This window comes from Danio rerio, chromosome 3 (assembly GCF_052040795.2).
Source record: "Danio rerio strain M-AB ecotype USA chromosome 3, GRCz13ab, whole genome shotgun sequence".
NCBI classification, from domain to species: domain Eukaryota; kingdom Metazoa; phylum Chordata; class Actinopteri; order Cypriniformes; family Danionidae; genus Danio; species Danio rerio.
In genome coordinates this window covers 14862723-14879562 of record NC_141023.1, presented here as the reverse complement: position 1 = coordinate 14879562, position 16840 = coordinate 14862723, and the positions used below count along the sequence as shown (strand labels likewise).

General features: G+C 34.2%; 2 protein-coding genes across 7 annotated transcripts in view; one reads left to right on the top strand and one right to left on the bottom strand.

Moving 5' to 3' along the window:
- doc2a (double C2-like domains, alpha) overlaps positions 1–16840 on the bottom strand; it is a 206381-nt gene that overhangs the window by 159500 nt on the left and 30041 nt on the right. The window contains exon 1 of one of the 6 annotated variants that reach the window (XM_087244102.1): positions 10944–11043. The exons of the other annotated variants lie outside the window; for them this stretch is intronic. The gene's annotated coding sequence lies outside the window, so the exon portion shown is untranslated. Of the gene's footprint in view, positions 1–10943; positions 11044–16840 lie in introns of those variants that run through there. 6 annotated transcript variants of the gene reach the window in all.
- Positions 1–16840, top strand: part of mvp (major vault protein) — a 238613-nt gene that overhangs the window by 204171 nt on the left and 17602 nt on the right. The window lies entirely within an intron of this gene.

Genomic DNA, 16840 nt, shown 5'->3' with positions numbered 1-16840 from the left:
TAATAACATAATTTTTATTATCTTAATGTGATTGTATCTTATATGTTTTTTTTTTCATCTTCTGTGTGGGCTCATTTCAGTTCAAAAAGGGATTTTATGTCTTTCAGAAACTACCAAGCCAGCCGCGAATTATAATGTAATCTAATTTACATAGACTTTCTTTATGCTTCTCTTCTAGTGGGCAATTGTAGACCTTGTTTCCAGCACAATCTTTTAGGAAATCTATGCTTTTAGCAGTGCTTTATCAAAGCAAATGGTTAGTACGTTGCTAGTTTAGACCAGTGGTTCTCAAAGTGGGGGTCGGGACCTCCCAAGGGGTCATGGGAAAATGAAGGGGGGGTCGCCTGGTAACTTCCAAAAAATCTATTTATTTTTATTAAACCATAAGAATGTCCATATTTTATCCATAACCTACTGAAGAGAAAAAATTGTTGTTTATAGTTACTATATACTATATAGTTACTATAGTAGCTTATAGTTATTAGTTTTACTGGATTGCAGCCCTTCAGGTAATTACATTATATTAAAAACACAGCAATAGCATCAGATGCAGCAGATTGATTTTATAACACCAGGTAAGACTTTCTGGCACATTTACAGCACTGACATACATTAAAAAAAAATAAACGAAGAATAGACTTGGGTCTATTGGTGTGTGTGCGCCATTGCATGCAAGTTTTCTGTATTTATAACCACCTCAGAGGATATTGGGGGGTTGCGAGTCACTGGCATTGTTATTTTGGGGGTCGCGTGCAAGTTTGGGAACCCCTGATTCAGACAGCCAAGAATAAAGCCATTTACTGTTGTTATTATGTCTCCATAGACAAGCAAAACAACTAGGTACTTGTATTGGAAACTTTCTCTGTGGTGCAAGGTTTACAAATTAGCATTTTTTAAATTAGTTTACATTTCAAAACTATTTAAAAAATTAATTAAATGTCAGTTTAGTTTTAGTGAATTTCATTATTGGTTTTGTTAATTTTACTTTAGTTTTTACTTCGTAAACACATTTCTCTTTAGTTTTTACATATTTAGTTTCAGTTTTAGCCACGATTTAGAAGCGATTATAGTCATATTGTCAAGTGTTTTTTGTTTTAGTAATTCTAGCTGACAGAATGCATGCAATGTTGACTAGAGCTAAGATTAGGGTTTGCACAGCTTTAATTAACTCTTGTGCAAACCTCTTAGTGATAAAAATTAAATAAATGTTTGAACACAACAGGCACTCAAGCCAAAACAATATGCAACTTCATAAGCAATATGCAATAGACAACTTCACAGAGTTTAGGTCAGAATTATATCCTTCCTGTATATTTTCCCTATTTTCAGTTTAATGGAGATTTTCACATTTCTAAACACAAGTCATAAGTCATCTAATGACTGGTTTCTTTTATCTTTGCTATGATGACAGTACATTTTTACTAGATATTTGACAAAGATACTATTATTTAGCTTAAAGTGACATTTAAAGGCTTAACAATATTCAAGAGTTCACACTTAGCTGATGATTGATAATAAAACTAGTTTGGCGTGCTGTCCCAGGAGAGAGCCCTGAGCTTATAAGATCCTCGAGCCCTAGGCTCCCTCCCGTTGCAAGGCGAGAGGGGAGTTTGAGCTCAGGTAGATCTCGATGACTCCCCCTCTTGCTTGTTGTAGCTAAGTGTCAGATATGGATGCTGAAAGGTGTACTCAGAGATTAGCTAAAGTATTTGGATTAATTGTTTAGAGTGCTTGTTTTTGAACTGTGGGAGGAAACCGGAGGACCCGGGGAAAACCCACGCGACCACGGGGAGAACGAGCAAACTTCCCACAGAAATGCTGTCTGGTTTGGTAAGGAATTAAACCAGGGGCATTCTTGCTGTGAGGCAACAGTGCTTATCACTGGCCACCGTGACGCCCGTTTGAAAGGAGGGAAAGTAGGGTTCGGGGGGGGTTCTTTAAGACGAAGATATTGAGATGAGAAAAGTCTGGTTATTTATAGTAAGTTAAGGATCGTATGATAGGATAATCAGTCATTAGCTAAAGTTGGAACAGCTGTGAACAATCATAAGCACGTGATCCTCTCGAAATTTGTTTATAAATAAACTTCACTTAATTATGTTAATTAGACAAGTCATTGTATAACGATGGTTTGTTCTGTACAATTGAAAAAAAATATTGCTTAAGGGGGCTAATGATTTTGACCTTAAAATGTTTTTTAAAAATTAAGAACTTTTATTCTAGTCAAAATAAAACAAATAAGACTTTCTCCGAAAGAAAAAATATTATAGCAAATACTGTAAAAAATTTCTTGCTCAGTTAATCATCATTTGGGAAATATTTAAAAAAAAAAAAAAAAAACACAAGAGGGCGGATGATTTTGACTTCAGCTGTATGTAGTTAACCATGCCAAGATTACATTTTTTACCAATGAATATAAGTTAGAACACATTTTATATTTATATGAAAGATGTCTTTGTAAATAACCATAGGCTTCACCCATTTATTTGTCTGTAAAAGCACCATCTACAGGAGTTTCTGTAAAAAGCTGCAAATCAAATGAGCATGAGCACTTATTAATTTTAAAAAACTATTATTTATGCTGTTAGGTGTGATCTTATTTTGGAGACACAGTTGCTCAGTGGTTAGCACTGTCGCCTCACAGCAAGAAGGTAGCTGGTTTGAGTACCAGCTGGGTCAGTTGTCATTTCTGTGTGGAGTTTGAGTGTTCTCCCCATGTTCATTACTGATAGGACAATAGAGAGTATAGACAAGAAAGCATGGGAAGCAGACAGAGGGAAAGGATTGGCATAGGACCTCAAGGCAGGAATCAAACTCGGATCACGATGAGCACCAGAGTGCATGTGTCGACACACTAACCACTACTCCATTGGTGCCATCTTATTTCAGTTTGTTTTTCAGTGACTGTTTGTAGTTTTGCTTAGTTATTTATTTATTTTTTTGTAATTTTGTTTTTCCAAAATATATTTTTCTTTAAGCCTTAGAAATGAATATAAAGGGAAAAAATTTAAACTTATCCTGAAATATTGAAAGATCAAGAATCAAACGAATGGCTAAATAGACTGAAAATAAATACATACATTTAAATAATACCTCCACAATAACAATTGGGAAAGTTCTTACTGTAGTAAGGGAGATCTGCTTCATTCTTGTCTGTCACTGTACTGTTTATCTACATGAGACACAGCAGGTGAAGGCTACATCCATAAGATCTCTATGGCTCTGACACAAAGCAGGGAGCAGGGAAAACCCACTCATTTGCATTAAAGGCACATGACAACAAAAACAGCTACCATGTGCCCAGAGTTAAAAATCCGAACAGTTAGAAAGCAATAAGAAATAATTTGAAGGGTATTTTCAGTTGAAACACATTCTGGAGACACAAAAAACTTACATTAAATCTTGAAAAAGGGGTAAAAATAGGTGGCCTTTAAGAAAAATGCTTCCAAACAATTTATATCAGCTGAACTTAAACAAACAGTCTAAATTTAGTAGTTCAACTTAATTTGTTTGTTTAAATTCAGCCCATATACATTGCTTGCAAACACTTACCTTAACAAAATTGAGTAAATCTAATGAGTCATTTGTTTCAGAGTAGCTTTTGTTGACTGAAATAACCTTGCATCTGTGTTTTTGTAGCATCGTGCAGACTCTCTGGTCTACCACTTGCTTTGTGAACAGTGTGTATTGCGCACTAGCTTGCTAATTCTGCGAGCGCAGTCACAAAATGAATGAATGTCAGTGCTTGAGATTGGATCACAGCAAGACATGAAGAGGCTGTTGAGAAGACATCTCGGAGCGGGAGGGGGCAGGGGGGGATGTGGCTTGTGGGAGTGAGAGGAAGTAATGAAGAGAGATATTTATTCCAGTACTGTAAATTACTGCCATGTTTTGGCTGTGGGTTGTCACAGTACATTATGACACTGTTGGCACTTGAAACCAAACTCGCATTATGAAACACAATAGCAAGTTGGGATTTGGATTTCTGTCAACACGCTCGCTGGCTGATCAAATTAACTAGCCGATTAAGTGGCACAATGTTTTTTTTTTAATTGTGTAACTGACGCGCGTGTGTTAAACAGACTGTCTTTTAGTGTTTCTGTTTTCTGTCTCAGAGTCTTTAAAATTCTTGCTCAGTTCTTCACTGCTTCTGCCTGAAGGCTAAATCTGTTTCATGCTGATCTCCCACTTCTATCTGTTGTTCTATCTATCTGACTCTCTGTCTGCCTATCTATCTATCTATCTATCTATCTATCTATCTATCTATCTATCTATCTATCTATCTATCTATCTATCTATCTATCTATCCATCCATCCATCCATCCATCCATCCATCCATCCATCCATCCATCCATCCATCCAACCAACAAATGGTTCCTGTGGGTCATTGAATTTCTGTAATAGAAACTGAAAGTCAGGGAATTTTTTATGTTTATATATCATGTTTATATCTTTTTTTTTTTGTCATTACAGTTTTTCTCAGTGGCTTTGGTGCAATTTTCACAACACTATTTACATTGCAGAATGCATTTCTCAAAACAATTAGTACAAACTGCAAAACCTAGTTGATAACCTGCAAAAGTGCGTCACTTGCTTTAAATGGATAGTTCATTCCTCAAAAGCAAGTATTCATGTCAATGAAAGTGTCATTGTCATCCGGATGAAAAGTCCTGACACCATTGTTTATGAACAAGATAGTCAAACGGCTTTGTCATGTTTTTATTTTTACAGTTTACCTTGTTAGTTTTTTCCAATGCAAAAAAGTCCGATTTTGGTGACACTTGCTGAAAATGTTTGCACAGCCATTTAAAAAATACAGTAAAGTTAGACATCACTGCATTTAGTGAAGTATCTGAGTACAAGACACTGAATATGTATGTTTCACATTTTTACTGTAAATGGTCGTTGCAATTCTAATGTATTCATAGCATTGTGCAAAAGAATAAATACACCCTTATTTACAACAAACATAAATGTCATTTGTAAACAATATTGCATTACATATTGGAACTGAACCTACAACATGCACAGGTCTGTAAATCATTCATTAAAATGTTCATTTTAGGTAACATTTTCAGGGGGGAAAAAAAGATTAAATTTTTTTAAATAAAATTTGCTTGATAGATTTTGACAACTAGCTCAACATTTTTGGATGTAATGACTTAAGTAATGAAATGAGGACTAATAGTTTATATGGAATGACTTTTCAGCATTTACAAGTTTAGTTAATTTTGACTGACACGACATGAGAAAATAATAATGTTATAAAGCAGCAGAGAGTGAAAGCAATTGATGCATGTCAAAAAGCAATTGCAATTTGTTGGAAGGAATTAGAAACTGCTACTATGTGCACAAATGACTAATTAATTTGAGAAGTGCATTAACTGTAGTGCAAATGTAAATAGTGTTGTGAGAAATGCACTAAAGCGACAAAACCGTAAATTTTAGTTTGAGTTTATGAAAATGTTAATATTCTATACCGTATTGTTTATATCACGTTGTTTTCTGAAATCTGAGGTAAATTATTCATTTTTGTTGTCATAGTGGGTGTTAAAGTTCTGAAAAATGCTAGTTAAAATCTTTTTTATGGGTTATTATTTTAACTAATTTTTCAAATATCATATTGTATAAAACACAACATTGGCCACTTTTTAATTCAATTCATGAATTTAGCTTTTATTCTGAAAGTCATGCTTCATAGCAACTCTGGAGAAAAAAAAAAAAGCGTCCACTTCAAAGTTATTGTCACGATCACCAGCAATCCAGCCTGTGCAGATCGCTGATAAAATTGTAAATCACTATGACGACTACAAATCCACCGGTATATGGACTACAAGATCCAGTCATGCACTACTCACACACCTGGCCTAGATCCTTATGATTGCAGACACAGCTGAAGCTACTCATCAACGGATTACTAAGACTATTTATAGAGGACATACGCACACTTCAGTGCTGAGTCTTGTTATACTGAACTGTGAACATTACAACGCGTTTTCCTTGCCTTCCATGTTAGAACCTTGCTTTGTTTTGTTTGTTCCACGTTGTCTAATGCCTGCCTTTTGACCATCTGCCTGTTTATTGACCACGACTCTGGATTGCCCGTATATCTGTTTCCTCCTGTGTTGACAGTTGGTTGCCTGACCATTCTCTGTTCAATAAACCTGCATTTGGATCCGCACTCCTTTTGTCCAGCGTCCACTTCACATTACTGGTATGATGATCATATTTCTAAAATTTGTCATAAATATATGTCTTTAAATAAAATATTAAATTGTGTTGTTTCCACTAATGACGTTTTTTCTACATTTTAAATTAAAATATGATCATTTAAAGTGTTTAATTGCTGCACCAGGAAAGAGCATCCTCTACATAAAAGTATAGCCAATATTGGCTAAATGCGCTGACATATAACGCCAAGGTGCTCATGCCTCACGGTGACCCGAGTTTGGATCCCAGCTCAAGGTCCTTTTCTGATCCTTCTGCTCCCCATGATTTCCTGTCAATTCTCTACACTGCTCTATCCATTAAAGGGCAAAATCCTCTATACAAAATGTGTTTATATACAGTTGAAGTCAGAATTATTAGCCCCCCTGAATTATTCACCCTTCTGTTTATTTTTTTTCCCAATTTCTATTTAATGGAGAGAAGATTTCTTCCACACATTTCTAAACATAATAGTTTCAGTTACTCATTTCTAATAACTGATTGATTTTATTTTTGCCATGATGACAGTAAATATTATTTTACTAGATCTTTTTCAAGACACTTCTATACAGCTTAAAGTGACATTTAAAGGCTTAACTAGGTTAATTAGGTTAACTAGGCAGGTTAGGGTAATTAGGCAAGTTATTGTATAACGATGGTTTGTTCTGTAGACTATCTGAAAAAAAATTTGCTTGAAGGGGCTAATAATTTTGTCCCTAAAATGCTTTTTAAAAAATTTAAAACTGCTTTCATTCTAGCCTAAATAAAACAAATAAGACTTTCTCTAGAAGAAAAAACATTATCAGACATACTGTGAAAATGTCCTTGCTCTGTTAAACATAATTTAGGAAATATTTAAAAAAGAAAGAAAAATTCAAAGGGGGGTTAATAATTCTGACTTCAACTGTATATGTCGTATGCCAGAATAATTAGTGGTTCATTCTTCTGTGGCGACCCCTGAAAAATCAGGGCCTAAGCCGAAGGGTAGTGAGTGAGTTTTTAATTGCAGATTTGCACCTCCTGAAATATTTTATTTGAATCTACTGTTATTTTATGCAAATAATAAATGCTCACACATAATATTCATGTTATCTGTATTTTACTTAAAACATAACATTTATTAATTTTTCTTAAGCTTTAGACCCTTTCACACATACAGACCTTACTGGCAATTTTCCGGAAAAGTCTGTATGTGTGAGCAGGCCCTTTTACAGGTAAATACAGGTAAAATAGTTTTGGTAATTTTCCAGAAAGAGAAGATGTAACATTGCCAGAATGCTGCTGCGCTGTGTGAACGCAGAAGGAATATTGCCGGAAAGAGTGCGTTTACGTCTAGAACACGTTGACGTGAGACGTCTACTACAGCCAGTCAGAACATTCCGACGCATTCACATCCGTGCTGTTTATGAAAATAAAGCCTTTGAATATTTTTTCCAGGAACATTTAACTGCTAGTTGTTAGTCAGACAACGTTTCTATCTTCCTTCTGAATACCATCTGTGGAAAAAATTATCGTAAAATTTTTATGTTAAACCGCCGTTCGTTTACCTTCAAGCTCTGCTTCAGTTCCTTGACACATGTGCATGAGAAGTGCAGGAATGCTCCGGTAAGCGCCAGAACACATTATGTACATCTCGACATGTGAAAGTGTTCCTCCTCCACATGTTTTCATCGAAGCTGTTCACAATACTTATTTATCTACAGAATTTGTAACGTAGTCAAATGTGTAAACATTTAGCTGTGATCCGCGCATCTGCCATTGGATGTCCCTTAGACAAAGCAGCTGCATGAATGCTAAAGCTTTAAATAAAAGTGAAATCGTCAACAAAGCCCGACTCCTTCTATGATTACAAATACAAGTGCAGCCGTTTAGAGCTCTTTCCCGGAAAAATTCTGTAACGTCCTTGCCTGTGTGAACAGCGCTTTTATGAATTTACTGGTAAAGGCGTTCCTGTAATTTTCTTAATATTTACCAGTATCACTATGTGAAAGGGGCTTTAGTCTCTATTTTCAGAGGTTGCCACAGCAGAATGAACCACCAACTATTCCAGCCACAACCCAATATTGGGAAACACCCATACACACTCATTCATACACACTCATACACTACGGCCAATTTAGTTAATTTGATTCACCTATAGTGCATGTCTTTGGATTGTTGGGGAAATTGGAGCGCGCACACCGAACTCCACACAGAAATGCCAACTGGCCCAGCCGGGACTCAAACCTGTGACCTTCTTGCTGTGAGGCAACATTGCTAACTACTGAGCCACCGTGCCACTTAAACCTTACATTTATATAAAAGGAAAATCTAGAAAAACAAAAATAACATTAAAGTGGTCTCTTGTTTTTGTTGTTTTGTCTTACTAAGATAATTTTATACAATTTTATACAACAAATTTCTTTGTATTTAGTTCTTACTGTCCTCATATTATTTATATATATATATATATATATATATATATATATATATATATATATATATATATATATATATATATATATATATATATATAAATAAACAAATTATGTTAAAATAAAAAAACAATAAACTGTAAAATACTTTTTTCATAAATTTTTCAAAAATTCACTTTTAGAGTGTATATATAATTAAAGACAAAATGATTAGCTTTCCTGTAAACTCTTTATTCTTTTTTAAATATTTTCAAGTGCTGTACCTATTGTATTTTGTTTATGGAGAAATATAAAACATAATAAATATAAAAATGTTCAATATTATTAAAATGTGTTCTTTTACAACTACTGTTGTCCAATGACCTCCCTAATTAAGCATAATTGACCTAATTAAGTATTTAAATTGCACCTTATTACTTTAATACCAGCATCTAATAAAATATCTAGTAAAATATTTATATTATAATCTAGTATAATTTAATGTCATCATCGGAATGACAAAAAAATAATTATTGGAATTAGCTATTAAACCTATTATGTTTAGAAATGTGTACAAATTGTTAAACAGCACTTTATAAGAAGACTAATATCTCAAATAATAACTTGACGTCTAGTCGATCAATTGGTATCAGAAGTGGCTTATATGAAAGGCAAAGACCTCTTGATTCCGCTTTTTTTTTTACCAAAATAAAATATGATCATGCCTTGATTTTTAATTATTTAATTAGGACAGTTAGGTATGACTTTTGGAAAAAGAATGGATATAGTGTATGACTCTGATGAGCTTGGAGGACTGCATCCATACAAATAACTTATTAATTAAGTCATCTGGAATGGCAAAGAGAGCATTCTTGCAGGACTCCCAGAGTTCATCAAGATTCTTTGGATTCATCTTCAATGCCTCCACCTTCATCTTACCCCAGGCATGCTCAATAATGTTCATGTCTGGTGACTGGGCTGGCCAATCCTGGAGCACCTTGACCTTCTTGCTTTCAGGACCTTTGATGTGGAGGCTGAAGTATAAGAAGGAGCGCTATCCTGCTGAAGAATTTTCTCTCTGCTTTGGTTTGTAATGTAATGGGCAGCACAAATGACTTGATACCTCAGGCTGTTGATGTTGCCATCCACTTTGCAGATCTCTCGCACGCCCCCATGCTGAATGTAACCCCAAACAATGATTTTTTTCTTTCACCAAACTTGACTTATTTCTGTGAGAATCTCGTGTCCATGGAGGTCCCAATAGGTCTTCTGCAGTATTTTTGATGATTGGGATGCAGCTCAACAGATGATTCATCTGAAAAATCCACCTTCTGCCACTTTTTCAAATGATCTACTAGAAGTCAACTCTTAGATCTGGGATCAACGACAAGACTTTTGCCAGGTAGTGTATGCATTTCAGTGAAATGTCAAATATATTCCAGCAAAAGCAAAACATTTTATAGCTTTTTAAATATATTTAAGAATGCAACAATATTTTTTAAAGCTTTTTGTATCCACTATGAAAATAAATAATGGGTTACATCATCAACAAATATCTAAATGTTCACAAGAATTAAAATATATATATTTATATCTCAAATGTCTGTCTGTCTGCCTAAAACTCTCTCTCATGCCTCATCAGTGCTATCATGTTCCCTTTTATTCACACGAGATCAGTGGTCCTGATGAGAAGCACATCACCGTTTCACAGTCAGTCACTGTGTCACTCAGACACTGATGGATTATCAGAGAGAGAGAGAGAAAGAGTGTCCGTATCACACATTTCCACAAGAGCTTCATAGAAAAAAAAGCACAGTATCTCATATCACAGTATCAACGAGTGCCAGATTATTCACATATCTCCCCGCTCTGCGCCAGAACAAAGTATATTCGCTCCTTCCAAAGTTAAGATTATGCAAAAGCGACGCAGCAAATGAGAGTTAAGGGGTGGAGAGGAGGTGGCGAGAGCAACAGGAAGAGAGTGAAAAGGTTAATGTGCATGCATACATGAGTACATTAATACTTAACGCAGAATGATTGCGCACACACTTACAGAGAGAGAGAGAGAAAAAGAAAAGAAAAGAGAAATGAAGAGGAACGGCAAACCAGCAACTTTATGTAAATTCTGCATCGACAAAATCTACGAGGAAACAGATTAACGCTGCAAAGAAGGGGTTAACGATGAACTGCCTAATTACCAGAGAGACGGAAAGAGAGGGAGGGGTTTGCAAAGAGAGGGACAAAACAAATATAAGCAATAACGCCGGGAGATTAAATTACATAAGAAGTTATGCAGACAAAGATAAAGAGAAAGGATTTTTTTGGGTTGTTGCTGTTTCTTACCTTTGATTGTGTGAGTATGAAAGAGTCCCTCATAAACAAGTGAATTCCAAAGCACAGGGGTCTGCACTAACAGGTGGTGCAAGAGAAGGAGATAGAGAATGAGAGAGGGAGAGAGAGAGAGAGAGGAGGGGGAGGGAGAAAGAGAGAGAGAGAGGAGGAGGAGAGCCGGAGATAGAGAGAAGTGTAGCATAACATCAAACACTCTATAGGATTACATATGCAGAAATGTGAAGAGTGAGAAGAAGAGAGGGATGAAGGGTTTAGGGGGTAAAAAGAGAGAGGGAAAAATGGGAGGAGGAATTTATTTGTTAGAATGCGCCACAGAAGGAGATATTGATGGACGGATGGGAAAGAGAAAGTGTATTTGGACTGAGCCACATGTGTTACAATTGCACTTGCACAACGGCTAATTCCATTTCCTGTGGGCATGTTTTTTGTGTTTGTTTTTGTCTCCCGCTCCCCTTTTCTTGCTGTCATACTGGGTTTGCAATGCGATGTTAGACTACATGCTTTAATCCGCAATGTCAATATTGCCATGCAGGGGTTCTGTATGAGGGACTTTATTAAGGATTTAGACTTTTCTTAAAGGGACAATTCACCTAAAATAGGGAAATTCACAAATTAATTTGCTTAAAATAGTATTTAAAGGGATAGTTCACATGAAAATTAAATCTCTATTATTATTCACTCATCTTCTACATCTTATAAACCTGTTGGGATTTTCTCACAAAGGAAGATATACTGAAGAATGTTATAAAAAACAGACATTGACTGTTTTTTACAATCCCATTCTTCATTTAACCGTAGAAAGACATTCACAAACAAATGTAAATATGTTGAAACATTCATTTTTGGGTGAGCTATTGCTTTAAAAACAAACATGTTAATGTATAAATACAAAAACCTGCAAAAGGTTGTCTTGTTTTTTTTCAGGAAATGAAATCTTTGTGTCTATCTTGTTTTTATAACCTTAGGCTGTAAGGTGTTGTGGCGACTTGGAAAAACTGATATTTAATGTAACACGCTGACCTTTCCAAGATGGTGAATACGTAAAACCTAGTGCCTGGAGCAGTTGAATGTAGCATTGAAATATACATCTATGCCTTTGTGGAAAACAAAGAAAAATATGTTTCTGCCACACAGGATCACGGGAAATACGTGTCTTAGCCTACATTTCTGCGAAACTGCAAAAATATACATATGAATGGAGTTTCTAGGTAAAATGAATGCCACGGGCCGCATTACAAATTTGATTCCTTTTCACACTAATGATATTTACAGGGATATGTTATTGACAAATAAAGGATTATTTTCATTTAGCTTCTTGCAAAAGCCCAAATAGATGGAACAATAAACACCATAACAAGGACCTTAATTTGTAATCAGTTATTTGTTTAACCTTTAAATCTCCATATGGACAACTTTGTTATAGTGTTATACCAACACAATGGCTGTTTCTCAATTCCAAGAACGCAGAGAATGGACTTGCGTTCTTGTGAAAACCGGTCTTGCCAGGTTACCAAGGAAGAACGAACTTGGGAGACCGCGAGAACAAAGAACACGTCCTGTGAGAAATGAGATGCTGTGTTCTTCCTAATGGTCACATGACCTTCACGTGTTTTTAATGAAAAATTATTTAAACGTTCCAGCATTCATACAATGATTTATTGTTTTTCCCCTTTTCAAAATATATACTACGCTTAAAGACTTTACAAATATATGTTGCACAATACAGATAAAACAGATTTTAATACGAATTTCAGCAAATAAACACCCTTTCTGCGTTTATTCCTTTATTAAGATGTCCATGGTAATGTTTATATTCACCATTTCATTTAGGGAAATTCCTTAGATAAATAAGTGATATCTCTGAACTTTATTAATAAATCTAAATAAAAAGCCGCACTTCCCACCTCCAGTCGCAATGACTTCTGGGACTTCTCAAGCGAGTTCGGTGCTTAAGTCTGCATCAGTGCATCCTCGATATCAAGAACACATCCGGGAAGTTTTACGTGTCCGCCGTTCTTGCTGTCTTGAGTATTGGAACTGAACTTAGGCAGTTGATGATGAAGTTACACGAGAACACGAGGATGCAAGATCACCGAAGAACGCATATTGAGAAATCTCACGGCAATCTCACGGCAATTTGTGACTTTTTGATTTAGTGGCTAATTCGTATGAATTCAAACAATCTCATTTGTACAATTTAGTAGGACTTGCTTATACCCCAATGACTGTTGCATTTAGAAGCGAGGTTTAGTGCAACGGCTCCTTTTTAAAATCGTACATTTTTATATGACTGAACTTGCATGAATTTGCTCGAATTAGCCACTAAATTGACAAAACGTAATATAGTTATTTTCCTCATGAGATCAGGCTTGTTATATTTGTGCTGCAGAGCACTCGGGTTTGAGTCCGGTAAAGCACGCAAAAGAGATGACAGCTATGTAAAATCAAGGTAAATTTATGTGGCGGCAGAGTACGTTTCTACTACATTTAGGTGCTTTTAAAAACACCATTGGTTGTATTTAGGAAAGGGTTTATATCAGTGGTTTTGCTTCTCATGGAAGTTTATCTAAACCTACAACAAAACGTAACTACAAGTAACATATTTCAGATATGCAAAATGTAGACAGCACAGTCCAGTAAATTTGTCATCTGAAACGTGCATTGAAATGTACCTAGAGCAATGAATTTTATTACTTTTGAACTAAACAACAGGGTGAGAATGTGGTAAAAATCAGACAAGGGCTTTTCTTTTTCTGGGTTGTTTTTTAAAATTGTCGGTTGGGTTTAGGGAAGTGGGTGAGCGGGTCAATCTGTGCTTTTGAAAATATTATTGCTCAGGTTTAGGGAGGGAGGAGGGTGGTTCAGTTGATCGGTCAGTCAGTCAGTCATTCTTGCAGTCAAACAGTAAGTCAACAGCGACCTCTGGTGGATTTACAAGAGAACAGCAGGCACAAATGGCACTCCCGAGAGAAATTTAAGATCTAAAAAAGACTGAACACCGACCTCTAGTGGATTTGCAAAACAAAAACTGCAAAAATACATAGCTCCTGGGACGTATTTTGTGCTCTCCAAAAATGTACATAGGGATTTGTTTTCGGAATGAGCCTGGGTTGCATATTTCCAATGAGCCCATTTTTGTTCATAGAGTAAAAGTAAATGAGGTGGAAAACAACATGCGACCCTAATGACGTTGATTCTACTGACGAAATTATACTCATTCTAAAAAGTAAGAAAGAAAGAAAGAAAGAAAGAAAGAAAAAAAGAAAAAAAAGAAAGAAAGAAAGAAAGAAAGAAAGAAAGAAAGAAAGAAAGAAAGAAAGAAAGAAAGAAAGAGGTTTAGAATGACATGACATCAATATATTTTTTAAGTGAGCTGTCCATTTTAATTAATTTGAATCCTCCACTGAGTCACTGATAAAGAAGTCATAGTGTACTGTCACAGTCACTGTCTGGTTATTGTTTATGTCTGTGTTTTGCTTTCAGCTGAAATACATATGATCAGATTGCTTTCAAAGCACAAACGCTCATGGGGCTAAATGCATTCAGACAGGCACAATAGACAAACTACTGATGAAAACATGAGATTGTTATGGAAGAAAGAGGATGGAAATCAGCTTTTCATGCATACATTTGTATTATGTTTGAATTCATTTTTGCCATCTATTTCATTGACATACTTTCTCACTTGTAAGTTACGTAACATATAGGTTCATTCATTCACCACTTGTTCGTTACACTGAGCGCTCCTGCAAAAGTGATGAAGAGTGTGACGAAATATGAGCAAAGGGACTCAATGAAATCTGAACACAAATTGTCACAAGAGATGAATTTAAATGCATGTTAACACCAGGAGACAGTAATGAGTCTTGGCTGGCTACTTGTGATTGGATCACTGAACATGCATGTTAATACCAGATGAAAACAAGGGTCAAGGGGACAAGTCACTTTAAAGGAACACTCTACTTTTTTGAAAATAGGCTCATTTTACAACTCCCCTGGAGTTAATTAGTTGAGTTTTACCATTTTAAATCCATTCAGCTGATTTCTGGGTCAGGCAAGAACACTTTTAGCTTAGCTTAGCATAGATCATTGAATTAGATTAGACTATTTGCATTTTACTCAAAAATGGCCAAAAAGTGTTGATAATTTCCCTATTTAAAGACTGCTTTTGTTTTGTAGATACATTAAGGGTGATGAAAAATGAATAGTTGCTATTTTACATGGCTACTCATACCGGCATACAATTCAAGGAACTTTGCTGCTGTACCACTGCTACAGCAGGCACAGTTTTATTACGCAACACTTAGAAATCTTGCAATCGTGGACACATTTGCAAGAGGCAATTCAAAACTATTTTTAGGTGCTGTACATCATGCACCTACAGAAGAGATAAAATTTATATAGGAAAATTATCAATGTTGGTCATTTTGATGCTAATTGTCTAATCCAATTAAATTATTTCTGCTAAGCTAAGCATATCGCAGATCGACTGAACGGCTTTAAAAATGGTCAAACTTAACTGTTTAACTCCGGGGGAATTATAAAATGAGCCGATTTTCAAAAACAAAACAAAAAAAAAACATGCGTTTGGTAACTTTAGAGTAAATACCAGTTCTCACTATTAGAGTAAATACAGTTCTAACTACTGGCTTACATCCCTTATTATTATTGCTTACAAAGATATTGGCTGTTTATTATTTTATTTATTTTATTGATTTATCATTTTATTCATTAATATTATTGCTTATTATTAAGATATTGGCTGTTTATTATTTTATTTATTTTTTTACTATATCATTTTATTTTATTATTATAATTTCCTATTGTTAAGATATTTATATATATATTTTTTTTATTATTATTTTTAAGATATTAGCTATTTATTATTTTATTTATTTTATTATTATTATTATTATATCATGTTATTCTGTTATTATTATTGCTTATTAAGATATTAGCTGTTTATTATTCTATTTATTTTATTATTATCATTATATGACGTTATTCTATTATTATTATTATTATTATTATTATTATTATTGCTTATTAAGATATTAGCCGTTTATTATTATATTTATTTTATTATAATTATATCACGTTATTCTATTATTATTATTGCTTATTAATATATTAGGCGTTTATTATTTTATTTTTATTTTTTATTTTTATTATTATTTTATCATGTTATTCTATCATTATTATTGCTTATTATTAAGATATTGGCTGTTTATTATTTTATTTATTTTATTATTAAATCATGTTATTCTATTATTATTATTATTGCTTATTATTAAGATATTAGCTGTTTATTATTTATATGTATTTTTTTAGTTTATCATTTTATTCTATTATTATTATTATTAGTAGTAGTAGTAGTAGTAGTAGTAGTAGTAGTAGTAGTAGTAGTAGTAGTATTGCTTATTATTAAGATATTGGCTGCTTATTATTTTATTTGTTTTATCAGTTTATCAATTTATTCTACATCCCTTATTCAATATCTAAATCCAACTATAAACTTATTAGCTATAAGCAACAAATTATAAGCTTCTTAAGCTAAAAGTCTTAATTAATAGATTGTTAAGAAAAATTAAGTACGACCATTATATCTTATTGGATACACTTTAATTAAGGTACCAATTCTCAGTATTAACTACATGTTTATAACCTGCTTATTATTAAGATATTGGATGTTAGTACTCATAAGGTATAAATATTTAAACCTACCAAATACTACATTACTAACAATTAATAAGCAACACATTAGTAGTTTAATGATCAAAAAGTCTTAGTTAATGATTTATTAATAACCTTAAAAATATAGCATGACCATTCTTTTGTAGATAAAATTAAGACATCATACATTAAGTTTGAGCGAGCAAGAAATGGCA